Raw genomic sequence first — 26,593 nt, 5'->3', positions numbered from 1 at the left:
GTTTAAAAGAACGCCTTGAATAAAGAGGAACACAGACCCCCCCCCGAATGTTTTTTTGGGGGGAGCTTAATATTTTAGGATCTCTTGAGGAGATGGTGGTATCTTCTTGATCTTCCGAAATATTCCGCATGGAATTGAAACTGGAGGTGGTAATTGAATACTATATTAATTCACAAACTATTAAACAGACTTGATTTTTATCTAAAGGGAGGATAGGAGTATTGAGGAAGAAATTAAAAATGCTGCTTCTTGTCCACTGAGCAAAGATCATGTAAAGTCTGGGAATCCAGTTTTATTTTTACAAAAGACTTATTTTAACCTCCTACTCCTACAGTATGCCAACCATCAATGGCTCTGCTGTTCCTGCATTCATGTTGGCAGATGCCAACAGCGTTGCAATATTCAACTGGAGTGACCATTCCTTATGCATGAGTTTGACCTCTCAGAGGGTGTCAAGGGATCATAGAGTCATCCAGCAGGAGAACTGCATATTTGGGAAAATCCCCATAAAATGAGGGAATACTGCCGCCGCAAAACAACAAATTTTGCGAAACATTCTTGACAATGAACCTGATTCTGATACACAAAAGTGTGCTGGAGAAGCTCGGCCGGTGTCCCGCAGCATCCGTAGGAGGCAAAGATATCTAACCGAATGTTTCGGCCCTGAGCCCTTTATCAAGGCTACGGTCCTATGAATGCTGCAGGATCTGTGGAGTTTCTACAGAACCTTTGTGTATTTGCTATAATCACAGTGTCCACAGACTTCCTTGTTTCATATAAATTTAGATGCATTGATAAAGTGAATGCCCACTGGCTCTTTCCCATGATAGAAGTAGAGGGCATAGGTTTAAGAGGAAGGAGAGATTAAGAGAATCTGAGGGGTAACTTTTTCACTGAGTGGATGGTCAATATCTGGGATGAGTGTCCAGAGGAAGTTATAGAAGTGGGTACAATTTTGATAGACAGAAGACTTGTGGACAGATCTAAGGATGGGTAGGGTTTAGCGGGTTATGGACCAAAACGCAGGCAAATGGGACAAGCTCAGGAGGCCAAATTGGTGGTATGATGAGTTGGGCTGAAGGACCTGTTCTATGGCTCTGACTCTGACACCAAGTGCTGGAAGCCCTCTTTCCAGTCTGGTGAAAGGGACTCATCCCATCAGACCAGAAAAAAGCTGAGAACTGATGGGAGAGGGAAATGGAGAGGGAAGGCAGTGGAGAGCTGAAGGAAAGGAGAAAGAGGGATGGGGAAGAGAGGGGGACAGGGGAGGGGCCTCACAGAAACTGGAGAAGGCCACACTTATACCGTCCGGTTGGAGAGTATTTTGTGTTGCTCCTCCAATTTGCCTTGGTTTGGCAGTGCATAAGGCCATGGACAGACATGTCAGCGCAGGCACAGAATTGAAATGGCCACTGGGAGATCCCCACCATTGCTGTGGACAGAGCGAAGGTGCTTAGTGAAACACTCATCTAGTCTTTCTGATGTAGAGAAGTCCATAATGGGAGCACTGGATGCAGTCGATGACCTCCACAGTTCCACAAGTGAAATGTTGCTTCACTTTGGAAAGACTTGCACAAAAATGCTGGGGAAACTCATCAAGTCATGTATCATTCTTTATTTAATTCATGCCTCTGTTTACAATAGTTTTGGTTCACAATCTTGAACCCATGGAATGTCAGATTAAAAAAAAATCATTCAACATTCTGAACAAGGAACCACATTATTGGAAGGGAACAGCTGATACTCATCAAACCAGTAAGGAAGCACTTCGTTTATGTTGAAATAGGAATACGAAATCTCTTTTGCATTGCATGCTCTTTTGCATTACATGCTCTTTGACCAGTTTGCAAACCTCCTTAGTGAGTGTAGGCAGTTCACTCCGAAAGTGACCTAACCAAACTTTCCAGGTTTGTATTTCCTAATCCATCTATTTTATCCTCGATGTTACTCAGGATTTACTGGTATAGATGTATAACCATGTCCTTTGAAAAGCAGAGAGAAAGACTCCTTTCTAAAGCCTCAAACCAAAGCCATGCCGCCAATGAAGAACTTGATGAATAGCTGCAATGGTTACCACAGCTGCCAGCTTGTGTAGATCCAGCCCTTTTGTAGAGAATAAAAAGGCCAAGGAAATTTGCCTTAACTGTGCTGGAGTTTAGGATAACCCTGCTCTTCAATTATCTTTGATGTTCACCCCGAGATGACAGTTGGTTTTATTGTACTGTCTCATTCCAGATGCAGCTCCTGTGCACCAATCCTTCAGAGCCAAGATTCCTTGTACCAACTCTGGACTAGGTTCTGGTTTCATAAGAAATAGGAGTAGGAGTTGGCCATTCAGCCCATCGAGCCTGCTCCACCATTCAATGGCTGATCTGATGATAGGCTCATCTCCACCCACCTGCCTTTTCCCCATATCCTTTAATTCCCCATCTAGGTAAAAATCTATCCAACATTGCCTTAAATAGATTTACAGAGGTAGCCTCCTCTGCTTCAATGGGCAGAAAATTTCACAGATTCACCACCCTCTGGGAAAAGCAGTTCCTCCTCATCTCCATCCTAAATCAACTACCCTGAATCTTGAGGCTATGTCCCCCAGTTCTGGTCTCCCCAACTAATGGGAACATCTTGTCTTCCTCTATCTTATCTATGCCTTTCGTAAATTTTATACATTTAATTCTTCTAAATTCCAGCGAGTACAGTCCCAGACAACTCAGTCTCTTCTCAGAAGCCCCTTTCGCACCGCCAATTCTGTGTGGGTTAACTGGCTAATTTAGCAGGACTGTTCCTGGTAATTGCATGGTGTGAAACACCCCAACCTGGCAGGGCGAGTTAAATTCAACCGGGTTCTGACACTTGGTGGGGGCAAGTGTCAGAGCCCAGCTGAGTTAACTCACTAATTGCCTTCTGGTGGTGTGAAAGCACAACCTGCTCTCACATTGTCACTGCTGGAGGCAGGACCCCCTTAAAATGCTGCATTACCGATTAACCAGGTAAATCATGGTGCAGTGGGAAAAGCTCCAGAGGTGTAACATGCCCGGTAAGTTTACCCACTTTCTAGGAGGGTTGGCAATATGAAAGAGGCTGATAATTGGTTAAGCACAGCCAGCTGACTTGGAGTGCTGGTAGTGTGCCCGGAAGTTAGTCCTTGAAGAGAATGCCCCAACTCTTCATATTAATGCCAGGGGATCTCTGATTTGGCGGCACGGTTAGCGTAGCCCTTAGAACAATGCTATTACAGCGTCAGCGACCCAGGTTCGAATCCAGCGCTACATGAAAGGAGTTTATGCGTTCTTCACATGTCCATAGGGGTTTCCTCCAGGTGCTCTGGTTTCCTCCTACGCTTCAAAACGTACTGGGGTCGTAGGTTAATTGGGGTTTCTGGGCAGCACGGACTCGTGGGCTGGAAGGTCCTGTTACTGTGCTGTATGTCTAAGTCTTCTGAAGGCTGACTGAAACTTTAAAGTTATTTTTGTAAAATACTTAGTACAGTGAGGAGGGTATTTCTGTGAGCCCATGAACAGGTTATATCTAACATTAGACCTTTTCATAGCCGGCCTCTGCATGAAGAGCCAAATGAAAAGGGATTTCTTGCCTTTTCATGCAGGCCCAGGAAAGCCTGCTCCAATATCCCCTTTCAGCCTGGAGGTGGCTGGGACGTTGATGAAGCATTCAGGAGGCGTGGCTACTGGTGCCATGACACCATAAATACGCACGAAGCAATGGGCAATTTCGTTACACATAATTGCCCACGCAGCTAGAACCACTCTGTGTTTCCCAGAATGGTTCCAGATGTGTGGGGGATTATGGGTAGGGTTGACGGCCTTTGCACTGCTGTGTATTGAGGCCCTGGTGCTGATGAGCAGTCCCAAAGGCCGAAGCGGCCCGGTGAGGTGGCAGCGGGGCTGTCACAGCCTGCCCCGGCCACCCCCTGACAGCCCGGCCACCCCTGCCCTGATGGCCCCTGCCAGCTGCCCCTGCCCTGAGGGGGTCATAGAGGGAGAGGGGTGAATGAGTGGGAGAGAGAAAAGAGAGATGGGTTGCGGGCTGATGGTGTTATCGCGATGTTATCAGCCCGCCCCTAGCCAGCCTCTTGCGGTGGCAGTGCATTCATGATGCGTGGCGGTGTGCTCCGCTCCACCGCTGGCACTACCTCGGAGAGGCACCTTGGAGCCGGTCGGTGAGCATTAATGAAGATGGGTTTTCCAATGTGAGGGTGGAGAATCTCTGCCTTTATGTTTGGATTTTTTAATGAAAGGGCAGTGTAAAGAGCACAATTTACAGAGCATAGGATTACAAAGAAAATAAGGATCAAATTAACATCAAGCAACAGTGGGGTTCATTCAGGAGCCAGATGGCTGCTGGGAGAAAGCTGTCTTTAAGCATGTAAATGCGTGCTCCCATTCTTGAGGCTTCTCCCAATGGGACGAGGGAGAAGAGAGTGTGCCCAGGATGTGATGGGCTTTTTAGTGTATTGGCTGTCTTTCTCAGGCCACTGAGGATGTTGAGGAAGTCCATGGAGGGAAGTTTGTGTGATGTTCTGAGTTGCATTCACTGCCTTCTGCAGCTTCTTTGGAACATTTTTTATTTATAGCGCAGTAGAATCTGATTCCGGCTGTTTAATCCCGTTCCGCCCAATTACACCCAAAGTAATCTCCAACTCTGTACATGTTGGAAGGTGGGAGGAAACTGGTGCCACCAGGTTAAAACTCACGCAAACACAGGGAGAATGTACAAACTCCTTACAGACAGCAATGGATTCGAACCTGGGTTGCTGATGCTCTAATAGTGTAATGCTGACCGCTACATTAACCGTGCCGCCCATCATTTTAAACATAATGCCCATGGTTAATGCAGCACCATTATGGTGCCAGCACCTGGCTTTGAATCTGGTGCTGTCTGTAAGGAGTTTGTATGTTCTACTGGTGTCTCTGTGGGATTCTTCTAAGTACGTCAGTGTTTAGAATTGGAATCAATTTATTGTCATGAATACGTCATGAAATTCCTTGTTTTGCGGCAGCGTCACTGCGCAAATGTTTATATAAACCACCAGACAAAAATAAAAAGTGCAACAAAACGTCAAAGCAAGGTAATATCTGTGGTTCGTTGTTCATTCTGGAATCTAATGGCAGCGGGGAAGAAGCTGACCTTGTGCCGCTGAGTGCTTGCCTTTGGGTTCTTGCACCTGATAGTAGCAGAGTGAAGATGGACTGGGTGGTGGGATTTTTGAGGATAGAGGCTGGTTTCTTAAGACTCCGCCTCATGTAGATGTCCTCAATGGAGTGAAGACTGGTGCCTGTGACGTCGCAGGTCGAATGAACAACCCTCTGGAGTTTTTTTTCTTGTCCGGAACCATACCAGACAGTGATGCAACCAGCAAGAATGCTCTCCACAGTACACCCGTAGAAGCTTTAGAGAGTCTTCTCCTGCCATTTGAAAACGTATGGGATTTGTATGTACGGGATTTGTATGTTAACGAGAGTCTGCAGAGGGATATAGTTAAGTTGGATGAGTGGGCAAAGGTCTGGCAGATGGAGTACAATGTTAGTAACTGTGAGGTTATCCACTTTGGCAAGAAAAATAAAAGAGCTGAATATTATTTAAAGGGTGAAAAACTACAGCATGCTGTTGTTCAGAGGGACTTGGGAGTGCTTGTGCATGAATCGCAAAAAGCTAGGTTGCAGGTGCAGCAGGATATTAAGAAGGCAAATGGAATGTTGGCCTTCATCGCTAGAGGAATTGAATTCAGGAGTAGGGAGGTAATGTTGCAACTGCATAAGGTACTGGTGAGACCGCACCTGGAATCCTGTATCCAGTTCTGGTCTCCATATTTGAGGAAGGATATACTGGCTTTGGAGACGGTCCAGAGGAGGTTTACTAGATTGATCCCTGGGATGAAGGAGTTGACTTATGATGAAAGATTAAATCGTCTGGGATTGTATTCGCTCGAGTTCAGAAGAATGAGAGATCTTATAGAAACATATAGGATTATGAAGGGTATGGATAGGATAGATGTAGGAAGGTTTTTTGAGCTGGCCGGGGAAACTAAAATGGGAGGACACAGTCTCAAGATTCGGGGGTGTAGATTTAGGACAGAGATGAGGAAAAATAGTTTTTCCCAGAGAGTAGTGAATGTTTGGAATTCTCTAACCAGGGAAGTGGTTGAGGCTGCCTCATTAAACATATTTAAAATTCGGTTAGATCTATTTTTACATGATAGAGGAATTAGGGCATCACCTCTACCCCTGCCCTTCTTCCTAACGTTGGACTTGTAGTGTTTCTTCCTGTGTTTTTGTTTCCTGTGGGACTTTCCCTAGTGTCTGCTTTTTGCCTATGCTCCAGCAATGGTTACAATACAGAAATAATGCAACAGCTATACCATGCTTTTGGGTGACCTATTGTTGTTAGAGGCACTAAACAAAGTGCAATTTTTTTCTTACAATGGAGTTTCTTGTTTGTTCATCATGCAAGAGTGCTTCCTGGTTCTCGAGGTAAAAATTTTATTATTGGAATCTGGACCTACCACATACTGTAATTGCATTTCAGAGCTTATGTGGATGGTAATTAACTGAACGACATGGGACAAATTGGGGGATTGCAAAGTGACCTGATTAAGTCTGCAACAAGTATTGTGCTTGTGTGAAACCAGATGGGATTATCCTTAATTATGTGACTATTGCTCAATTTATAGTTTCCCTTGGTTGATTTTGGCTAAATGGGGAGATTATCACAGCATTTTCCTTTGTTTACGAAGCCCCCTCCATTGTTTGGTAGATGGCAGACTTTAGCTTCTGTAAACACACAACAGAGCCATTCACATTTCAAGTCATTTTTGGAGCAGGCCTCTTTCTGCTCACTTACATTGCCTCAGGGTTTCAAGATTGCTGTTATTTTCATTAGTGTTTTTATAGTTGCTTTTGTCAAAATTTCTGGCGTTTTAGCTACAATATTGAGGTAAATAGTATTTGTGAACCGTTATCAATAACTTTTTTAAGGATTCAAGATCTTGAACTCAAGATTCAATTTATTGTCATTGTAGTAAAACAGCGTCATATTACATGAAATTGCTTTTGCCTGCTGTAAGCCAGCCAGATTCGCCATCGGCAGAAATTGCCTGAAGTGCTTCTTACAGTCAGAGAAGGAGAAGCAAAGGAGAGTCGTCGTTCCCCCCCCCCCACCCCCCACCCCCCGCCAGAGTCACCGAGTGTCCGTAGATTCGCCTCCAGCACTTTCACAGCCTCCGCAGCCACACAGAGTCCAGTCCGAACCACTGGCAACCACATCCGAACCTCCGACACGGTCAGGAACCCTTCAGCATCTTCAGCACCCCCTCGCCTCCTGGTTCCGATACCTAGTACCCCTGCAGCCAGTTTCAAGCCAGTCTCCAGCAGTCTGCTGCGAGTCTCCCGACAGCAGTCTCCAGCAGCTCACAGCTTCCGTGGGTTCCTCGTCTCGAGTCACCAGCAGCGTTGGTCTTTCAGCCGCAGAGCCCCCTCCTGGTCTGTCGCCGTGGTCACCGTCCTGTGGGTCATCTCCTCTGCTTCTCTTTCTCAGACAGTAGTAATTAAAGGAAAAGGAGAAAAATCAAAAAAGGTTTCTGCTCAGTTAACTAATAATGTAATTCAATATAGAAAGATTTTACAAAACAATTTTGTTGTTAACATTCATATACTTTAAGAAGTATTACAACTATCTTTAATGCCATTACATTCAGTAATATTACGGGAATTACGAGTAACATGAGTCTGGTACGGGAGGAGGTCCATGGTGGGGTGGTACGGGAGGAGGTCCATGGTGGGGTGGTACGGGAGGAGGTCCATGGTGGGGTGGTACGGGAGGAGGTCCATGGTGGGGTGGTACGGGAGGAGGTCCATGGTGGGGTGGTACGGGAGGAGGTCCATGGTGGGGTGGTACGGGAGGAGGTCCATGGTGGGGTGGTACGGGAGGAGGTCCATGGTGGGGTGGTACGGGAGGAGGTCCATGGTGGGGTGGTACGGGAGGAGGTCCATGGTGGGGTGGTACGGGAGGAGGTCCATGGTGGGGTGGTACGGGAGGAGGTCCATGGTGGGGTGGTACGGGAGGAGGTCCATGGTGGGGTGGTACGGGAGGAGGTCCATGGTGGGGTGGTACGGGAGGAGGTCCATGGTGGGGTGGTACGGGAGGAGGTCCATGGTGGGGTGGTACGGGAGGAGGTCCATGGTGGGGTGGTACGGGAGGAGGTCCATGGTGGGGTGGTACGGGAGGAGGTCCATGGTGGGGTGGTACGGGAGGAGGTCCATGGTGGGGTGGTGACACCATGAGTTACCACACTGGGCGACGCCAACCCTAGTAACGCCACTGTTTCTGCCTCTCTAAGTCTCCATGTGCCAAATTCTGTTTGGTAATGTTCTTGCAAAATATCTTGTTTCTGCAAAATTGTTTTGTGCAGCGTGCAGTACCCTATCAGTTCTGCATAGAAAACAATCTGCTCTACATTGCTGGCTGCATAAGACACTGCTCCAGTTGTTTAAAGACAACCAAAAATTAAAGTGTAATTTGAAATCTTAGCATATTCAAAGCAACTCCACAACTGATGAATTAATTTGGAAAGCATAATCTCTGTCTTAATAAAGAAAGCAAAGCAGTCAATTATGCAGTGCAAGATCCTATAAGTGGTGATGGACTAATTAGCAGATTCAAAAGTGTTTTGATAGGATTGGTTGAAGATTCAGTGGTGTCTTTGTTACCATGGCGACAACTGACGATAGCTGGGTTTCAGAAATTGTGCAATGAAAGATTGGGGAGGTGAAGGATCCGTAGTTTTGCTAAGTCTGAGCCGTTCTTCCTTGAAGAACAATATGTGCTTCCTGAGTCAACATTCCATCAGCTTCACGGAAGGGACATGCAAGCGTTAAGCCCTGTGATGTGCAGGTGACCCTTGGCAGGAGACGAGGAGCAGTGAAACCTCCCGTAATAAACCCTAGCCGAGTTGGTTACCAGCACACCCTTGCTACACCTGGCATTATTTTGGAACTGCCCTACCCCGCGGTTGAATAATTTCTGCATTCAATGAAACTCAATTCACGGACTTGATCTGGATGGGTTTGTAAAAGGAAAATAGGCTGACGAGGGGTAAAGATAAATGTTCCATTATTGGAATATAATACTATATTTAGTATATAACATACATGACATTGTCTGTCATAAGGAAAACAAGAGAGTTGCCACTATATCCAGCGCCCTTTGCAGAAATGAGGCCCCAGCGAGGAATGAACTCATGACCCTTGGTTAATGAGACCAGTGCTCTAACCACTGAACTATTGGAACCTACAGGGAATGTGATGATTGAAATGAGAGGCAACTGTGTGAGGAAGGATTGAGAGGGAACAGAGGTAGAGAGACTGATGGAATGAGAGAAACAGGCTGAGGAAGAACTTGTGCTTGTCTGCTTCTTGTGCATGTTGATCAATGCAGCGGAGTCCTGCTGCACCTTGTCTTGAGCTACCTCACTGCTAGGCCAAGATCTCAGTCTGCCAAGTGTTCTTGGTGGCTAGTGTGCAATGCCCACCCCAAAGTAAAACAATTAACATGCAGGCACACTCACAAGGTCAGAAGTGGAGTCTTCCACAACCTCCAGAGAGGACCCAAGAATGTTGTTCCCATAAACAGATGACACAAAGACTGGAGAATCAGCATTAAAACGTGCGAGGAGAGTTTCAAGAGAAATGTGAGGGAAAGTTCTCGAGGCAGAAATGGGTTTTATTTGGAGATCATTAGCCCTGGTGGGGTGGAGGGATGCAGAATTGGTCAGTGTTCTCATTGGAAATGGGTTTCCACTAGGGAGCAATTAGTTGCTGGGGTTGTAGGGAGCTGGTTGGTGAATGGGACTGGTGGGAGTGATGGTATTGGGAGCCAGTGTAGATCTGAATGCCTCCCTTCTGATGAACAAGTCTGATTCTATGAACTAACAAAGGGTTGTAAAAAAAAAAGTTCTGAGTAAAAGCAGTGATGTTGGTCTCGTTACGAGGCCATTACTGCATTTTAATTGCCTTGGTCTGTGGTTACCTCTCCCCTCAAGTTTTACCTCTCCCCTCGAGTTGCCACTGTTTACCTATTGTGGAAAATGGCATCCTCTGAACAAACCCATTTCAACTTTTTTTTTGTGTGGAAATTCCTAGGGTACAGAGAGTAGAACCATCTGGAATGAAACTTCTTGATTCTGAATCAGATGATTTTCTTCCTCTTTTAAGTTAATTCATCTAAAATGTTGAATGCAAAACAAAACTCCATAAAACTATAATTATTGAAATTTTAGCCCGTTACAATGGGTTGAGACTAGTGTAGGAATGTTGGCAATACCTTTTCATTCCTAGAAGGACTGACATAACAAAAGTATTAACTAAAATCATACTTGATTGAAACCAGTGGTTCTCAACCTTTTTCTTTCCACTCACATATCACTTTTAAGTATTCCCTATGGCATTGGTGCTTTGTAATGAGTAAGGGATTGCTTAAGGTGGTATGTGGGTGGAAAGAAAAAGGTTGAAAACCACTGTTTTAATTGTATTTAATTGACTCGTTACGTGCATGGTTTCATAACTCCAAAGGAAATGGGCCAATGACCATCTTTCTCAAGCAAAATATTTCAGTAACAATTAGGTCTAGAGCAGTGATTCTCAACCTTCCCTTCCCACTCACATACCTCCTTAAGCAATCCCTTACTAATCACAGAACACTTATGGCATAGGGATTACTTAAAGTGAGTGGAAAGAAAAAAGTTGAGAACTTCTGATTTAAACTTAGTGTACAATCATTTTTCAAGAAATTGAAATGAGTTTCAAGAGATCACCCCCTAGGAAATTACTGAAAATGATATTGATCATTGGTGGTGCCTTGATGGTTCTGTTCTTGCCTTTGAGTTGGATGGAAGTGGTTGCACGTCCCAGTAACCTAAGAACATAAAGGTTGATAGAGGGTTAGAGGATTATGAGGGGGAGGGTTTAGTTTTTCTTTGATAAGAATGTATCTTGGCACAACATCAAGGGCTAAAGGGCCTGTACTGTGCTGTAGTGTTCTGTGATGGACACAAGATCACAAGACAAAGGAACGGAAGTGGGCCATTTGGCCCATTGAGTCTGCTCCGCAAATCCACCCTGATCTAAACTATTCTCACATCTTGTTCCAAGTTCTGGCCTTTTCCCCATATCCTTTGATACCGTGACTAATTAGATACCTGTCAATCTCCCTCATAAACTCCCCCCAAAGATTCAGCCTCCACAGCTGTATGTGGCAATGAATTCCACAAATCCACGACCCTCTGGCTAAAGAAATTTCTCCTCATCTCCGTTTGAATGAGTACCTTCTAACTCTAAGACTGTGCCCTCTTGTCCTGGAAGCCGCATTTCAGTATCGGAGGCATAGAATACAATTGCTTTTTGTCATGGACATTGAGATGCTGTGGAAAACCTGTTTTGCATGTTATCCAAATAAGTTAACCCATACTTAAATATAAAATGAACCTTGAATGCAGAATATAGTATTACAGAGGAAAGAATTGGCAAAAAAAGTGACATGGTTAGCGTAGTGGTTAGTGCAATGCTATTGCAACTTCAACGACCTGAGTTCGAAACTGGCACTATGTGTAAGGAGTTTGTACGTTCTCCCTATTTCCTCTAATGTCCTCCCCCATTTCAAACTCATACAGGGATAGTAGGATAAATAGTCATACATGGGTGTAATTGGCCAGCATGGCTGAAACGACCTGTTACTGTGCTATAATCTCCTAATTAAATTAAAATGAACAAAACCAGTGCAAAGGTATTTTATGAGTGGGAGGGAAGTCTGTTCAGAGGTCTGATATCAGTAGGGTAGGGAGGCTTCATAAATGTACAGCCGTGGCAAGTGGCTGGCTAGGGGTGGGCTGATAACATTGCGATTACACCATCAGCCCACGACCCAGTCGAGTCTGGTGCTGATTACTGAAGAAACACACGACAATATTTAATTTCTGTTATGTATACGAATTAAACAGTTAATATTTCAGGAAGGAGTGTTGTGAAAGAGTCTGACAGAATTTACCTATATGTTTGCATGGGATTGAAATGGCCACTTCCAACGCCGAGCCAGAGGGGCAGCGCCGGGCGGAAGAATGATCAATGGCTGTCTTTGTTACCCATAATCCCACATGCAGCTGGAACTGCTCTATGTAATGAAGATGGCCATTGCTTGCTGTGCATTTATTCCATCATGTTGATGGGCGGTGCCACGGCAACAGTTGCCCGCCTTCATCGGCTTCGGAGGACTTTTTGAGGTGCCACTCATATAAAAGCGGCGCAGGATCAGCCTTTTATGGCTGTTCTATAAAAAGGTTTCAGATTGTCTCTGTGGATGGAGCCAGCTCGAAGCGGAGGCCCTGCATAAAAACATCCTTGGTCTTTTTCTTGAAGATGAGGGTGATTCGACTTTTCCTCATGCTTCCAAAGGTTTCCACTGACATATATTACAAGCCCACTAACTCCCACAACTACCTGGAGTACACTTCCTTACACCCTGTCCCCTGCAAGGATTCTAACACCTTCTCTCAATTTCTCCGTCTCTGCTGCATCTGTTCCCAAGTTTAGGTCTTCCAGTCCAGATCTTCCGAAATGTCTGCCTTCTTCCACAAACAATGCTTCCCCTCCACCACTCAGCCCTCACTCACATCTTCTGCTCATCTGCTTTGGCCTCCTTAACTCCCAGATGCAATGTAGAATCTCCCTCATCCTTACCTACCACCCCACCAGCCTCCGTATCCAACACATTATCCGCCAGAATTTCTGACACTTAAAACAGAATTCCACTATTGGGTACATATTCCCCTCTTTGCCTTCCGCAGGAATCGCTCTTTTGTGCACCCATCCCTCCCCACTAATCTCTTTCCCCCCAACCCCGGCACCTTCCCCTGTGCCCGCAGGAGGTACAGCACTTGCACCCATGCCTCCCCCCTCCCTCCCCCCACTATGGTCTGGGACCCCAAATGGGCCTTTCACGTGAGGCAACACTTCACTTGTGTATCCGCAGGACTGATTTACTGCATCCAGTGCTCCCTTTGTGGCCTTCTCTAAATCGGAGAGACTGGGTGAAGATTGGGAGATCGCTTCGATGAGCACCTTTGCTCCACCTGAGCACATTTTTCGAAAGTGGTGTCTTTTCTCCACCCCCTCCCCCCATTTGCTGTATAAAGGACACTGTTTGACCTGCTGAGTTTCTCCAGCAATTTGTGTTTTTACTTTAACCACGATGTCTACAGATTTTCGTGTTTTACTTTTAACAATGGACTCTGTTTATCACACTGCTCCTTGTGAAATCTTGCTGTGCACAAAGAAGGTACCGCTTTTCCTTACACGGGATTGCCGGCTGGCGATGGCTTTAGGTTGTCCTGGGGTTTGTTGCATCTGTGTGAATCTTTGGGGACCAGTGTTTTGCCTGTCAGCATGTTTTCACTGCCCATCCCTCAGGATCCTCCTGTCCTTTGAATCTCTCAGCAGAGCCATTGGGGATCCTGTGCCTTTTGGTTGTGTGGATATCTTCCAGCAACCATGAAATTAATCCCATCCTGTGAAATTATGAGAACAGTGGTCTTTTTATTAAATAAATGGGATTTGTATAATCATTGATTTTAGTTCAAATTAGAATGAAATTAACTGTGCAGTTAGACTATTTCTTGGAGTTATTCATTCACGCAGTGATATTTCTGACAATTGCTTGCATCAAAATGCCACATTTTGGGAAATTGCTGGGCATTTGTGCGAGAATCATTTGCAGGAAATGAGGAGAGGAGGAACAAAACTGTTGGAATTGCTTTGTTAGGAGTGGGATTTTCCATATTTTATGACGCAGAATGAACAACAAACTTTCTCGCTGTACTTGCTAGATGTGACAATAAATAAGCAGGCCATTCAACCCATTGGGTCTGTGCTGGCCCAAAGTCCAATCCCATTCCTGTACTGATTATACCTGTTATCTAGTCCCCTTCACTTTCTCATCAACCTCCATATTCCACTGCCCATCTATGCTGGAAATAACTTCCAATGGTCAATCACTGCCAATAATACTTTCCCACTGACCAGCACAAGTTTGGGGTGTTTTTTGAGGAAACTCACAGGGAACATGCAAACTCCACTCTGGTAGCACTGGAGGTCAGGCTTGCTGGAGCTATGAGGCAGCAGTATTACTTTCTGCTCCTCTGTGCTCCCTAATGAGCTGTGATGGTTTTCTGTGTCCTAAAACTTTACATAAACACAATATTGTCACATGAATGGAGAATTTCATGTTTCGCACTGGCTTGGTGGCAGATGCATTCCTGAAGGAAGCAGAGCAGTTACAGCTATGTTTATTTCCCTCTCTTCACCTGGTACACAAATGTTATATCCTCCCAGAAAACACAAAAGCTTTTCTAATAGATTTCGGTTTTTATTCTGGCTTTCATTGGTATCAAGGGGTGGGGTGGGGGAAAGACACACCTCGTTCATGTGCCCCCACCCACCCCAGCCATGGATTTCCTTAAGCAGTTACAGTTAGTGAAGTGCCTTTGGTCGAAAAGTCCCTGGAAGATGAGAAGCAATGAGCAAATTCTAAAGGTTGTGAACACAACCCAAGGGTCTATTTTGGGGATGTTCATTGTTGTGGGTTCATTATCCACCTGGATGTTCAGAGAAACCCCTTGCTCTTCCTTAATATACCGGGAACATGGTGCATCCCCTCCATCCATGTGAAGTAGGCACCTTGAACCTTATTTTGGTTTACATGTGTCTTGAAGCATGATTTTGAAAAGAATGATCCTGACCATTGTACAGTTGATGAGGAACATCGACCATGGTTCCTGTTCTAATTGTTTGCTCAACTCTACGTGCAGAAGAGTGTTTTGGGTGGGCAGAAGGGGCGATGGTACAGTAGAAGAGGTAGAGAATGAAGTCTGATAAGGTGCTGCATTGCAGTTGGCTATGTTTGTCATTCTGTGACCAACATGTCTGGGAGGGTACAGAATAGCTCCTTGGGACACATGAGCACAAAGGATTTGTATGTTGCTCCATCTCTTCTCAAGTAAATACGATTTGTTCAATTGAAACAAATTCAACTGAAATTTGAGGACGATGGTTTTTTGCTGATAGATAAAGCATGTCTGTGGAATTGGGACACAGATCAATTGCAGTCTCATTCAATGGCAGTATGTGTTAGAGGGGCAGAATGGCCTTGCTCTCCCTGTGAGTTGATACTCATACAGCAAGACCTCCAGTTTTAAAGTGGACACATTTAAAAATGCAATTCAATTACTCATGTAAAATACTGCAGAAGATTCTGCAATTTCAGAACATGTGATTATATCACAATGGGCATATATTTTTTAATATAATTTTTTATTTTTCACACTGAACCATATCAACCAAAATACATACAAACATTTCCCTCTTAAATATACACGGTGGCATTTTCTCCCCTTTTCCCCCCCCCTACCTTCCCTCCCCCCTCCAAAACCATTAAACTTTCAACATATACAATACAATAAAACCATTAAACAATGTCATCACACAATGAAAATAAACAAGAAAATTGTGTCATCTACTTTTACACACTGGATTAAGTCATTTTGTCTTCTTATCATTTTAGGGGGTGGAGGTCTAAGGCAAGGCCTCTCTATTATGTTCCATGTACGGTTCCCAAATTTGTTCAAATAATGTGACTTTATTTTATAAATTATATGTTATTTTTTCCAAAGGAATACATTTATTTATTTCCATGTACCATTGCTGTATTCTCAGGCTCTTTCCGATTTCCAAGTTGACATTACACATTTTTTGGCAACAGCTAAGGCTATCATAATAAATCTTTTTTGCGTTTCATCCAGTTTGAGGCCTAATTCTTTACTTCTTATATTACTTAGAAGAAAGATCTCTGGTTTTTTTGGTATGTTGCTTTTTGTGATTTTAGTTGATACCTGATTTAGATCTTTCCAAAACTTTCTCACATGCCCAAATTGCATGTACTGTTGTTCCCATTTCCTTCTTACAGCGAAAACATCTATCTGATACTGTTGGGTCCCACTTTTTTAACTTTTGGGGCGTGATATATAACCTGTGTAACCAATTATACTGTATTATGTGTAACCTTGTGTTTATTATGTTCTTCATAGTTTTCCCATGTTTCATTTTTTATCTTTATGTTTAGATCTTTTTCCCACTTTTGTTTGGGTTTATTTTCCTTGCAGCTCGATGTACATGTTTGTTATAAATCTTTATTATCATTGTGTCTGTAATCACATATTCAAAGCTGCTTCCTTCTGGTAATCTCAGTCTGTTTCCCAATTTATCCTTTCAGTAGGCTTTCAGTTGATGGTATGCAAACATTGTACCATGAGTTATTCCATATTTGTACTTCATTTGTTCAAATGTTAATAAATTATTTCCCAATAAACAATTTTCTATTCTTTTAATTCCTTTTCTCTCCCATTCTCTAAAGGAAAGGTATCTATTGTAAAAGGGATTAGCTGATTTTGTGTCAATAATAATTTTGGTATTTGGTAATTTGTTTTTTTTTTCCTTTCTAAGTGAATCTTCTTCCATATATTGAGTAAATGATGCAATACTGGTGAGCTTTTATATCGTACCAGATTTTCATCCCACTTATAAAGTATATGTGCTGGTATCTTCTCCCCTATTTTATCTAGCTCTATCTTAGTCCAATCTGGTTTTTCCCTTGTCTGATAAAAATCTGATAAATATCCTAATTGTGCTGCTCTATAATAATTTTTAAAGTTTGATCACTGCAAACCACCTTGTTTGTATCTCTCTGTTAATTTATCTAACGCTATCCTCAGTTTCCCCCCCTTTCCATAAACATTTCCTTATTATTCTCTTTAGTTCATTAAAGAATTTCTCTGTTAAGGGAATTGGTAATGATTGAAATAAGTATTGTATCCTTGGGAAGACATTCATTTTAATGCAATTTGCCCTCCCTATCAACGTTAGCGGTAATTCTTTCCAATGTTCTAAGTCTTTCTGCAATTTCTTTATTAGTGGCTGATAATTTAATTTGTACAAGTGGCTTATTATCTAATCTACTAATACCTAGGTATTGGATTGCTTGTGTTTGCCATTTTAATAGAGGTTCTTTTTTAAATTCTGTATAATCCGCATTACTCATTGGCATCGCTTCACTTTTATTTGTGTTGATCTTGTACCCCGATATTTCTCCATATTCCTTCAATTTCTTAGGTAGTTCTTTTATTGATATTTCTGGTTCTGAAAATCTGCAAATAAATTGATTTTATACTCCTTCTCCTTTATTTTTATCCCTTTTACTTTATTTTCTGTTCTTATCAGTTCTGCCAATGGTTCTATTGCTAAAGCGAACAGAACAGTGAGGGAGATAATGGACATCCCTGCCTAGTTGACCTACTTAATTTAAAATGGTTCGATACATATCCATTTACTGTTACCTTCGCCAATGGTCCATTATATAATGCTTTAATCCATTTAATATATTTTTCTGATAGATTGAACCTCTGTAATACTTTGAATAAATAATTCCATTCTATCCTGTCAAAGGCTTTTTCTGCGTCTAAAGCAACAGCCACTTTTGGCTTCTTATTTCCTTGAACTGCATGAATTAGATTAATAAATTTACAGACATTATCTGCTGTTCGTCTTTTAATAAATCCAGTTTGATCTTGTTTTACTCTTTTTGGTACACAGTCGGCCAATCTGTTTGCTAATAATTTTGCTATTATCTTATAATCTGAATTAAGTAGAGATATTGGTCAATATGATGCTGGTGTTAGTGGATCCTTCCCCGTCTTTATTGCTGTCTTGCATGAATCTGGCAAGTTTTGTGTTTCTTCTATCTGGTTCATTACTTCCAGGAGAGGAGGAATTAATAACTCTTTAAATGTTTTATAGAATTCTATTGGGAATCCATCCTCTCCAGGCGTTTTATTGTTCGGCATCTTTTTTTTTAATATATCCTGTACTTCCTCTATTTCAAATGGTTTTATCAGTTTGTTTTGTTCCTCTTCTTGCAATTTCAGGAGTTCAATTTTAGCTAAAAAACTCTTTTATCATCTTTCCCCTCGTTCTCAGTTTGGTATAATTGTTCATAAAATTCCTTAAAGTTCTCATTAATCTCCATTGGATTATATGTAATTTGTTTGTCCTTTTTCCTTGATACCAATACAGTTCTTTTAGCTTGTTCTGTTTTAAGTTGCCAGGCTAATATTTTGTGTGCTTTTTCTCCTCGTTAATAATACTTTTGCTTTATTTTCATTGTTCTTCTCCACCTTGTACGTTTGTAATGTTTCGTATTTTATTTTTTTGTCTGCCAATTCTCTCCTTTTAATTATATCATCCCTTGTTGCTAGTTCCTTTTCTGTACTTACTATCTCCCTTTCCAACTGTTCTATTTTCCGATTGTAGTCCTTTTTCATCTTAGTCACATAACTTATTATCTGCCCTCTAATGAAGGCTTTCATTGCATCCAATAATATAAATTTGTCTTTCACTGATTGTGTTTATTTCAAAGTACATTTTAATTTAGCATTCAATAAACTCTCTAAATTCCTGCCTTTTAAGTAGCATGGAGTTTAACCTCCATCTATATGTTCTTGGTGGGATGTCCTCCAGTTCTATTGCTATTAACAGGGGTGAATGATCAGATAGCAATCTAGCTTTATATTCTCCCTTGAATATGGGCCGACAACAAAAACATATCAATCCTTGAATATGTTTTATGCCTACTCAAATAATGAGTATTCCTTCTCCCTTGGGTGCTGCCTCCTCCATAAGTTTCTCCAATAAGTTTCATTTCCTGCATTGATTTAACCATAAATTTGGCCATTTTATTCTTTTTGTTGGTCTTTTGTCCAGTTTTATCCAACATTGGATCCAAATTAAGGTTAAAATCCCCTCCTATCAATATATTCCCTTACGTATCTACAATCTTCAAAAAATATCTTGCATAAACTTTTGATCCTCTTCATTAGGTGCATATATATTGAGCAAATTCCAAAATTCTGAATATATCTGACACTTTATCATGGCATACCTCCCTGCTGGATCTATTATTTCCTCCTCTATTTTGATTGGTACATTTTTATTAATTAATATAGCTATACCTCTAGCTTTTGAATTACATGATGCTGCCGCTACGTCCCCTCCCCAGTATCTCTTTAATTTATTATGTTCCACTTCAGTTAGATGCGTTTCCTGCACAAATGCTATGTCTATTTTTTCTTTTTTCAATAAATTCAATAGCCTCTTCCATTTAATTTGGTTATGTATTCCATTAATAGTCATATAATTCAACATGGCCATCTCATACCCTGTTTACACCTCATTTTCGCTTCCTCACCACCACCATCCCCCTTTTCCTCATTTTCATCTCTTAGTTTTCCCTTTGTAAACTCAATGTATGACAACACATTTAAAACATAAAATACTTCAACAACTCCCACATCCAATATTCTCTTAGCCCCAAATGTCGTTTTCCCCCCCTCCCACTCCCTCGAGTTGCCCCTTATCCCTTGCCAACCAACCACAACTCCCCTCTCCGGATTGTGAACCCGCTCGCAAGCGTCAACTGATTTCGCGGTGACGGTTATTCTCTTCCACCTAACCGCCCCCCCCCGAAGACTTTCTTTTACACATATAACAAAGCTCACCCTCTTTTTTTCCCCCTTACTTCCTTTCTTCCCTTCTCTTTCCCTTCTTTAGTTCTTACATATACATTATTTTTACATCTTTATTTGTATTTTATCACCGTTCTTCATTCTTGTTACATCTCTTCATCTCTCCTTCTGTCCTGCAGGCATTCTGCAAATTCTCGTCCTTCCTTCGGATCCAAGAACAGTCTGTTTTTCTCCCCAGGGATAAATATTTTAAGCACAACTGGATGTCTTAACATAAATTTATAACCTTTTTTCCATAGGATCAATTTTGCTATATTAAACTCCTTCCTCTTTAAGAGTTCAAAACTTGTGTCTACGTAAAAAAAATATTTTTTGACCCTTGTATTCCAATGGTTTATTGTCTTCTCTAATTTTATTCCTTGCCCGCTCCAGAATATTTTCTCTTGCCATATATCTCAAAAATTTTACTAAAATGGATCTTTGTTTTTGAGGTGTCTGTGGTTTCGGAGCTAGTGTTCTGTGTGCTCTTTCTATTTCCATTTCTTCCTGTATTTCTGTCATTCCCAGGACCTTTGGGATCCATTCTTTTATAAATTCCTTCATATCTGTGCCTTCTTCATCTTCCTTCAAGCCCACTATTTTTATGTTGTTTCGCCTACTATAATTTTCCAACATATCAATTTTCTGAGCTAACAACTCTTGAGACTCTTTAACTTTTTTATCACTTTCTTCTTAAGTCATTTACTTCCATTTCTACAGCTGTTTCTCGTTCTTCCATATTTTCTAATCTTTTCCCTATTTCTGTCATGACCAGCTCTATTCTATTCACTTTTTCTTCTGTACTTTTCATTTCACTAAATTCTAATGTCAACCATTCTTTTAATGCTCTCATTTGTTCTTGAAAAAAAACTATCTATATTCTGTCCATCTGTTTTACCTATTTCTCTGCGCAGATCTTGGTCGTCTTCTTCCTCTTCTTCTGTGTCTGCACCTGTGTTTGTGTCTTCTTCTTCTCTTCCCTGTATCTGTGTCTCTTCTGACTTTCCTGATGAGTTCTTGCCTCACTTTGCTGGGCTTCTTCTTGCTTGGCTTCTTGCTCTTGGTCCTCTTCTTCTCAGCTACTCATCTTTTGGGCCTCCTGCTGCTGCTCTTCTTTCACTCCCTTTCCTGTCGCTTTCCTCTTCTTCCAGCTGAGAGTCCTGGTGTCAGGCATCCCTCAGCTGGTCATGTTGTGTTTGCCCGCTCCTCAGCTGAGCCCCCCTCCTGTCGGTCTTCTCCTTAGTAAGCGCACTGCGCACGCGTGACGCCTCACACATGCGCAGTTGTGCATGTTTGTTTGGCTCAGAGCCATTTTTCCAGTCCAGCGGTCGGGGGGGGTCGCAACTCTGCGGTGTCGTTACCAACCTCGGAGAACGGGCTCTCTTCTCCACGACGGCTCCCTGTTTCTTCATGCAGGTAAGGCCTTCTCCTTTCTCTTCTGGCGTCTTTTCTTCCCGTTGTTTTTACTTTTTCCTCCTTGGGTGCCATTTTCTTTCTTTTCTCTACAACTTCATCTTTTATTTGTTATGTTTTGTATTTCTTGAACTTTGCAATGGCCATATCTTTAGATAAAAATATTTCAACAGCAAGGCCCCTTAAAGCAAAAACTTGCTTTCCTCTTCCTCCTTTAAAATTCCAGGCTTTAACTGAGGTATTAACTCTGTGCTCACTTTATTGAGCCCAACCAATGCTATTGGTGAACTAGATACCTGGAGCATTTACTCTCGGGATGGAGAGAATTTTGCCCTTTTTTTGTTTGAAAGCAGTTAATGTTGTGATTTTGGAGACGCTGGGTGCAGACTTGCTGACTTTTGTGTTTTACCCCATGGGCCATGATTTTAATGCCCTCACTGAAAGATGCAAGAGAAAGGGGTAGCAGATTGCTTGAGATTTTTGATTCCTTGTCGTGGAGATTAAAGATGAATTTGAGGTGCTCACCCAAGGGCAGAAAAAGCTGGAAACACTAGTTAGTCCGGATAGCATCTGTGGAAAGAGAAACAGAATGAACTCTCCTGTGTTAATTCCTCAGTGTCGGGATACCTCTGGTGAAGAGTCCTGGACATGAAGCTGTAACTTGTCCACTTTCCATGGACGCTGCATCATCTGAGTGTTTCTCGCTTTTTAAAATATTTTTATTGAGTTTAACATATAAGTTTACATACAGTTTTAGAGAAGAAAGCATGTAACAAATAATTTATACACATAAGCACACAAAAAACTAAGTCAAAAATTCTTTAATGAACTAAGAAGCAATCATTTGAATTGATCTGTGAACCCATCTGCTGAGTTAAGCCAAATCAAAAAAAAAAGTAAAGAAACCTAAAAACTACATCTAATTGACCCCCTCGCTCTACCTTATATAATAAATAAAAATCTGGATCCAATGGTGACCCCCAGACGTCGGACAGCGAATCTCTGGACCACACGATAATTCTTAATTCTTCCAATTACAATAAAATTCTAAGAATGGTTCCCACAACTTTATAAATTAAAACTTTCTATTTTTAATATTACAGCTAACTTAAATAGGACATTATGTCATAGAACCACTGTGTATGAGCAGGGGATGAATCATCTCTCCATTGCAGTAAGATTGGCTATCAACGTGGTAAAAGCTAAAACTTTTTCGTGTGATGCAGATGTCTTGGTCACAAGAAAAACCAAACAGAGCAATTAATGGACAAAGTTCTAAATGAATCTTCCGAATTGTTGATAAAGTTTGGAAAATGTCTTTCCAGAATCTCTCTAAATTTGGGGACTCCGAAAACATATGGATCAGAGAAGATCAGAGAAGCTTCAAAAACTATGTACTTCTCACATAGTGGATCAATAGCTGCATAAAAATTAGTTCTGTCGACCACCTTAAGTTGTAAGAACTAGCGTCTTGCACAAAATGAAGAATCATTAATCAATCTAAGAGGAGAGAACCATTCTTCCTCTAAAACTGTTATGTTTGCATCTTGTTACTAATTACTCTTCATCCCAGCCATGGAGACTGATTTTTAAAATCCAATAAATTATTATAAATTCATGATATCAATCCAACATGAAAATAAAACTGTTAAGTTTAAAAATAGATCGAATATTAGTATTTCAAATTTGCGAGAAGTCAAAGCTTAGACTGAACAAAATATCTAATTTGTAAATAACTTTAATAAAAAATCTGTTAGAAAGATTAAATTTGGCTGATAATTCTTCAAAAGAATCTGGAATAAAGAGATTGTTAAAACTTTGGATGTCTAATCTATGCCATTCCTTGAAACCTGCATCCAGGAAGGACGGCTGAAAAAGATGGTTATCTATAATTGGATGAGCCAAGGGAAAATCATTAAGCCCAAAGAATTACCTAAATTGATCCCATATTCTCAAACTATTTCTCATTAACAGATTGTGTCAATGTGGAGAAGGAAAGTAGTTAAAAAAAATAAATTGTAAAATTCATCATCTGAGCATTTCTAGTATTTTCTATTTAACTTTCAGACTTACAAAATGTTTATTTCAATTCCACCCTGAACTGAGTTTGGCGGTGGTGCACTGGTTGATGGATTGGTTTTCAATCTTCACCTTGCTATGTCTGCCTCCCTCCTTGCTCTCAGTGGTAGGACAGGGACCTAGTTTTGCTGGTGTCGAGCTTCAAGCTTGGCACTGGGACAATGACATGGATTAAAAAGCATAAATGATGTGAGCTGGCTGACCAACTTCGAACTGAAGCGGTGCCAAAAGAAATTCTGGAACAAGGCAATGTGGGAGGCCAGCTGAGTGAATTTCCTCTCTGCGTTGCAAGGCAGGGCCTCTGAAGATTGGCTCTTGATATGGATCATGAACATGGCAAGAAGAACATAATGTCCCGAAAGATCTTATGTTGCAGAATCCCGGAGTAAAACCACCTTCACTGCAGTATGAAGATCGCCTTGATTGACCATCAATTGATCTGTTTTTAGAGGTTGTGTTCAATTAGCTTTTGCCTGGAATTCGAGTATGTAACAGTGTAAAAATGGCCAGTTTTACCCAATAAATCTCTTCCTGTATCTTTCACATGAGCTTCCTTTTACTTTATATTGTGCCCTATGGACATACTCTATAATAATCCTGTATCACAGGGTTACTGTAGCGGTTAGCACAATGAATACTATTACATTGCCAACGACCCAGGTTCAAATCCACTGCTATTTGTAAGGAGTTTGTATGTTCTCCTGGTTACCTGTGTGCGTTTTCTCTGGGAGTTCCGGTTTCCTCCCACCCTCCAAAAACATATGGGGATGGCAGGTTTTTTGGGTGTATGGATTTCATGGGCCAGGAGTCTTCTAATATGCTGTATCATTATAGAAGAATCTCTCATGCTGTTAAGCCCTTGACTTGTATGGCAGCTGCTAAGGAGCCAGGTTCTGGAATTCCCTCCCTAACCCTCATGTTCCTCTCTCCTCCTTGCAGGTGCTCATTAACACTCAACCTCAAAATGTTCGGCCAACTGTCTTTGTATCTCCTACAGTCCTGATGTCAAATTTATTCAATAATGCTCAGATTATGCAACTTTGAATGTTATATGATGTTAGTTAATAGCACTACTAGCACTTTTTAAAGCTAATTTTCCCCTTGTATTAAATTTTTAATTTAGACGTACAGCATGGTAACAGGCCACCTCAACCTAGCAGACCACGCCACCTATTTTTCCCCCCATTAATTTACAGCCCCAGTACATTTTGAATAGGAAACTAGGCCCCCAGAGAAAACCCATGTAGACACTGGGAGAATGTACAAGCTCCTTACAGACAGTATGAGACGCGAACTCCAGTCTAGTCTCGATCGCTGGCACTGTGAAGGTGTGTGGCGCTAACTGCTACACCAACCGTGCCTATTTGTGTGTGGGTGTGGGTGGGTGTGCGGTGTGGTGGGTGTGGTGGGTGTGGTGGGTGTGGTGGGTGTGGTGTGGTGTGGTGGGTGTGGTGGGTGTGGTGGGTGTGGTGGGTGTGGTGGGTGTGGGTGTGGGTGGGTGTGTGGTGTGGGTGGGTGTGGTTGGTGTGGTGGGTGTGGTGTGTGTGGTGTGGTGTGGTGTGTGTGGTGTGGTGTGGGTGGTGTGGTGTGTGGTGTGTGTGGTGTGTGTGGTGTGGTGTGTGTGGTGTGGTGTGTGTGGTGTGGTGTGTGTGGTGTGGTGTGTGTGGTGTGGTGTGTGTGGTGTGGTGTGTGTGGTGTGGTGTGTGTGGTGTGGTGTGTGTGGTGTGGTGTGTGTGGTGTGGTGTGTGACCAAGCTACTTTTCTAACGTGTGTGTGGAGTTTGAACCTACCCCCAGATGCTCTGCTTTCCTTTCTCATTCCAGAAATTTACAGGCTTTGGTTTAACTGCCCACTATAAATTGTTTCTCGTGTATAAATGAGTGGTGGAATCTGAGGGGAGTTGACGGGAATGCGAGGAGATGAAAATGGGATACAGTAGAATTAGTGTAATTTAAAAAAACATCAAAATAGACTTTATTCACAATAAAAATCTAGATAGAGTGCGATGTCTTTGCACGTTAGCAGTGTCATATTTGTACATAGACAAAAGAAAGCAGCCAAAGTCTCTTAACATTCAGAGTATCATTCCTTTGTACATTCTCTTATTGTGCCCCATAGCGTTAACCGTTTATAGGATTAGTGTAAAAGCATGCTTGGTAGTTGGCACGGATCCTGTGGTCCAAAAAAGAGTCTGTTTCCAAGTTGTATCTCTTTGCCTCTTGTTCCCTTTAGATTCAACTTCTCCAGGCGATGACTGTAATTTGGGTTTGCTTTATCATTATAAAATTAATAACTTACAAGGATTCTGTTGCATCTCAAAATGTCCTTTTTAGAAATTAATATTTCCTGCCCATCAGTCTTCAGATGCTAACCCGAACGTCTGATTAAAGTACTGGGCCAGTCAGAGACGTAATTAACTATTGTCGGCTGTGGAACAATTGGTCTCTGTGATTCTCAATGGGCTCTCTGTCCCTTGTGTCCATTGCCATTACCCTGACTGTTTCCTGTCTGTTGATCAAGAGCAGTCTCATTGCACCGTGAGTTGTTTTACTGTTTGCTTGGGTGTGAGATATGCTGTGTTGTGCAGCGAACCAATCGCTTTGAGCAGTGTTTGTCGAAACAGGGACCTTTGACCAGATAGTGGATTCAATGGGTCTGGACTGCTGCCAGCTCAGGGGAAACAGTCATGCTGTTCAGAAGTCATGGGTTCAAGATTGGTTTAAGCATTGAGTACTGAGGAGGTGCTGAGTGAGGTGCTAAACTCCATGGAGCTTGAACAATTACAATGATCAAATCACAAAAGTCTGCAGAGGCTGTGATTGTATTAAAAACACACACAAATACCGGAGGAACTCAGACAGTCTCACAGTGTCCATAGGAGGTAAAGATATCTTACCACTATTTCAGGCCTGAGCCTTTCTTCAACGAATAAGCAAAGAACAGGGAGAAAGAGAGTGTGTAAGCTGGGAGAAAGGCAAAAGGGGAAGAAGAAGGGGGTGTTTAACAGAAACCAGCGAAGTTGATGTTAATCCGGAGCTCTGTGGATCTTCCAGTAGCCACCATTTCAATTCCCCAGCTGATGTGCTTGTCCATGGTCTTGTGCACTACCAAATAGAGACCATCTGCAAATTGGAGGAACATCACCTCATCTTCTGTCTGGGCACCTTCCAAGTGGATGGCATTAACATCACCGCCCCACTCCCTCTTCTCCCTGTCACTTTTCCCCAGCTGTGTCTCTCTTACATTTTTTACATATAAATGACCGTGCTTTTCTGTCGGCAATTCTTACGCCTACCTTCTGGAGTGGCTGTTGACATTGGAACAACCAGAATGCCAAAAATTTGGATCTCACCATGCGTTTATGTTAAATAGCTGAGGTGCAGTATTTTCATTCAACGTGGGATGCCACGTGCAATATACAGCATCGTG

The 26,593-nt window shown here is 42.2% G+C and overlaps 1 protein-coding gene across 1 annotated transcript in view; it reads left to right on the top strand.

Annotated features, from left to right (window-relative positions):
- lasp1 (LIM and SH3 protein 1) overlaps positions 1 to 26,593 on the top strand; it is a 136,862-nt gene that overhangs the window by 1,013 nt on the left and 109,256 nt on the right. The window lies entirely within an intron of this gene.

The sequence above is a fragment of the Narcine bancroftii genome, chromosome 12, assembly GCF_036971445.1.
Source record: "Narcine bancroftii isolate sNarBan1 chromosome 12, sNarBan1.hap1, whole genome shotgun sequence".
Taxonomy (NCBI): Eukaryota; Metazoa; Chordata; class Chondrichthyes; order Torpediniformes; family Narcinidae; genus Narcine; species Narcine bancroftii.
The sequence above is the reverse complement of the archived record's forward strand: the minus strand, read 5'-3'. Positions and strand labels throughout refer to the sequence as shown.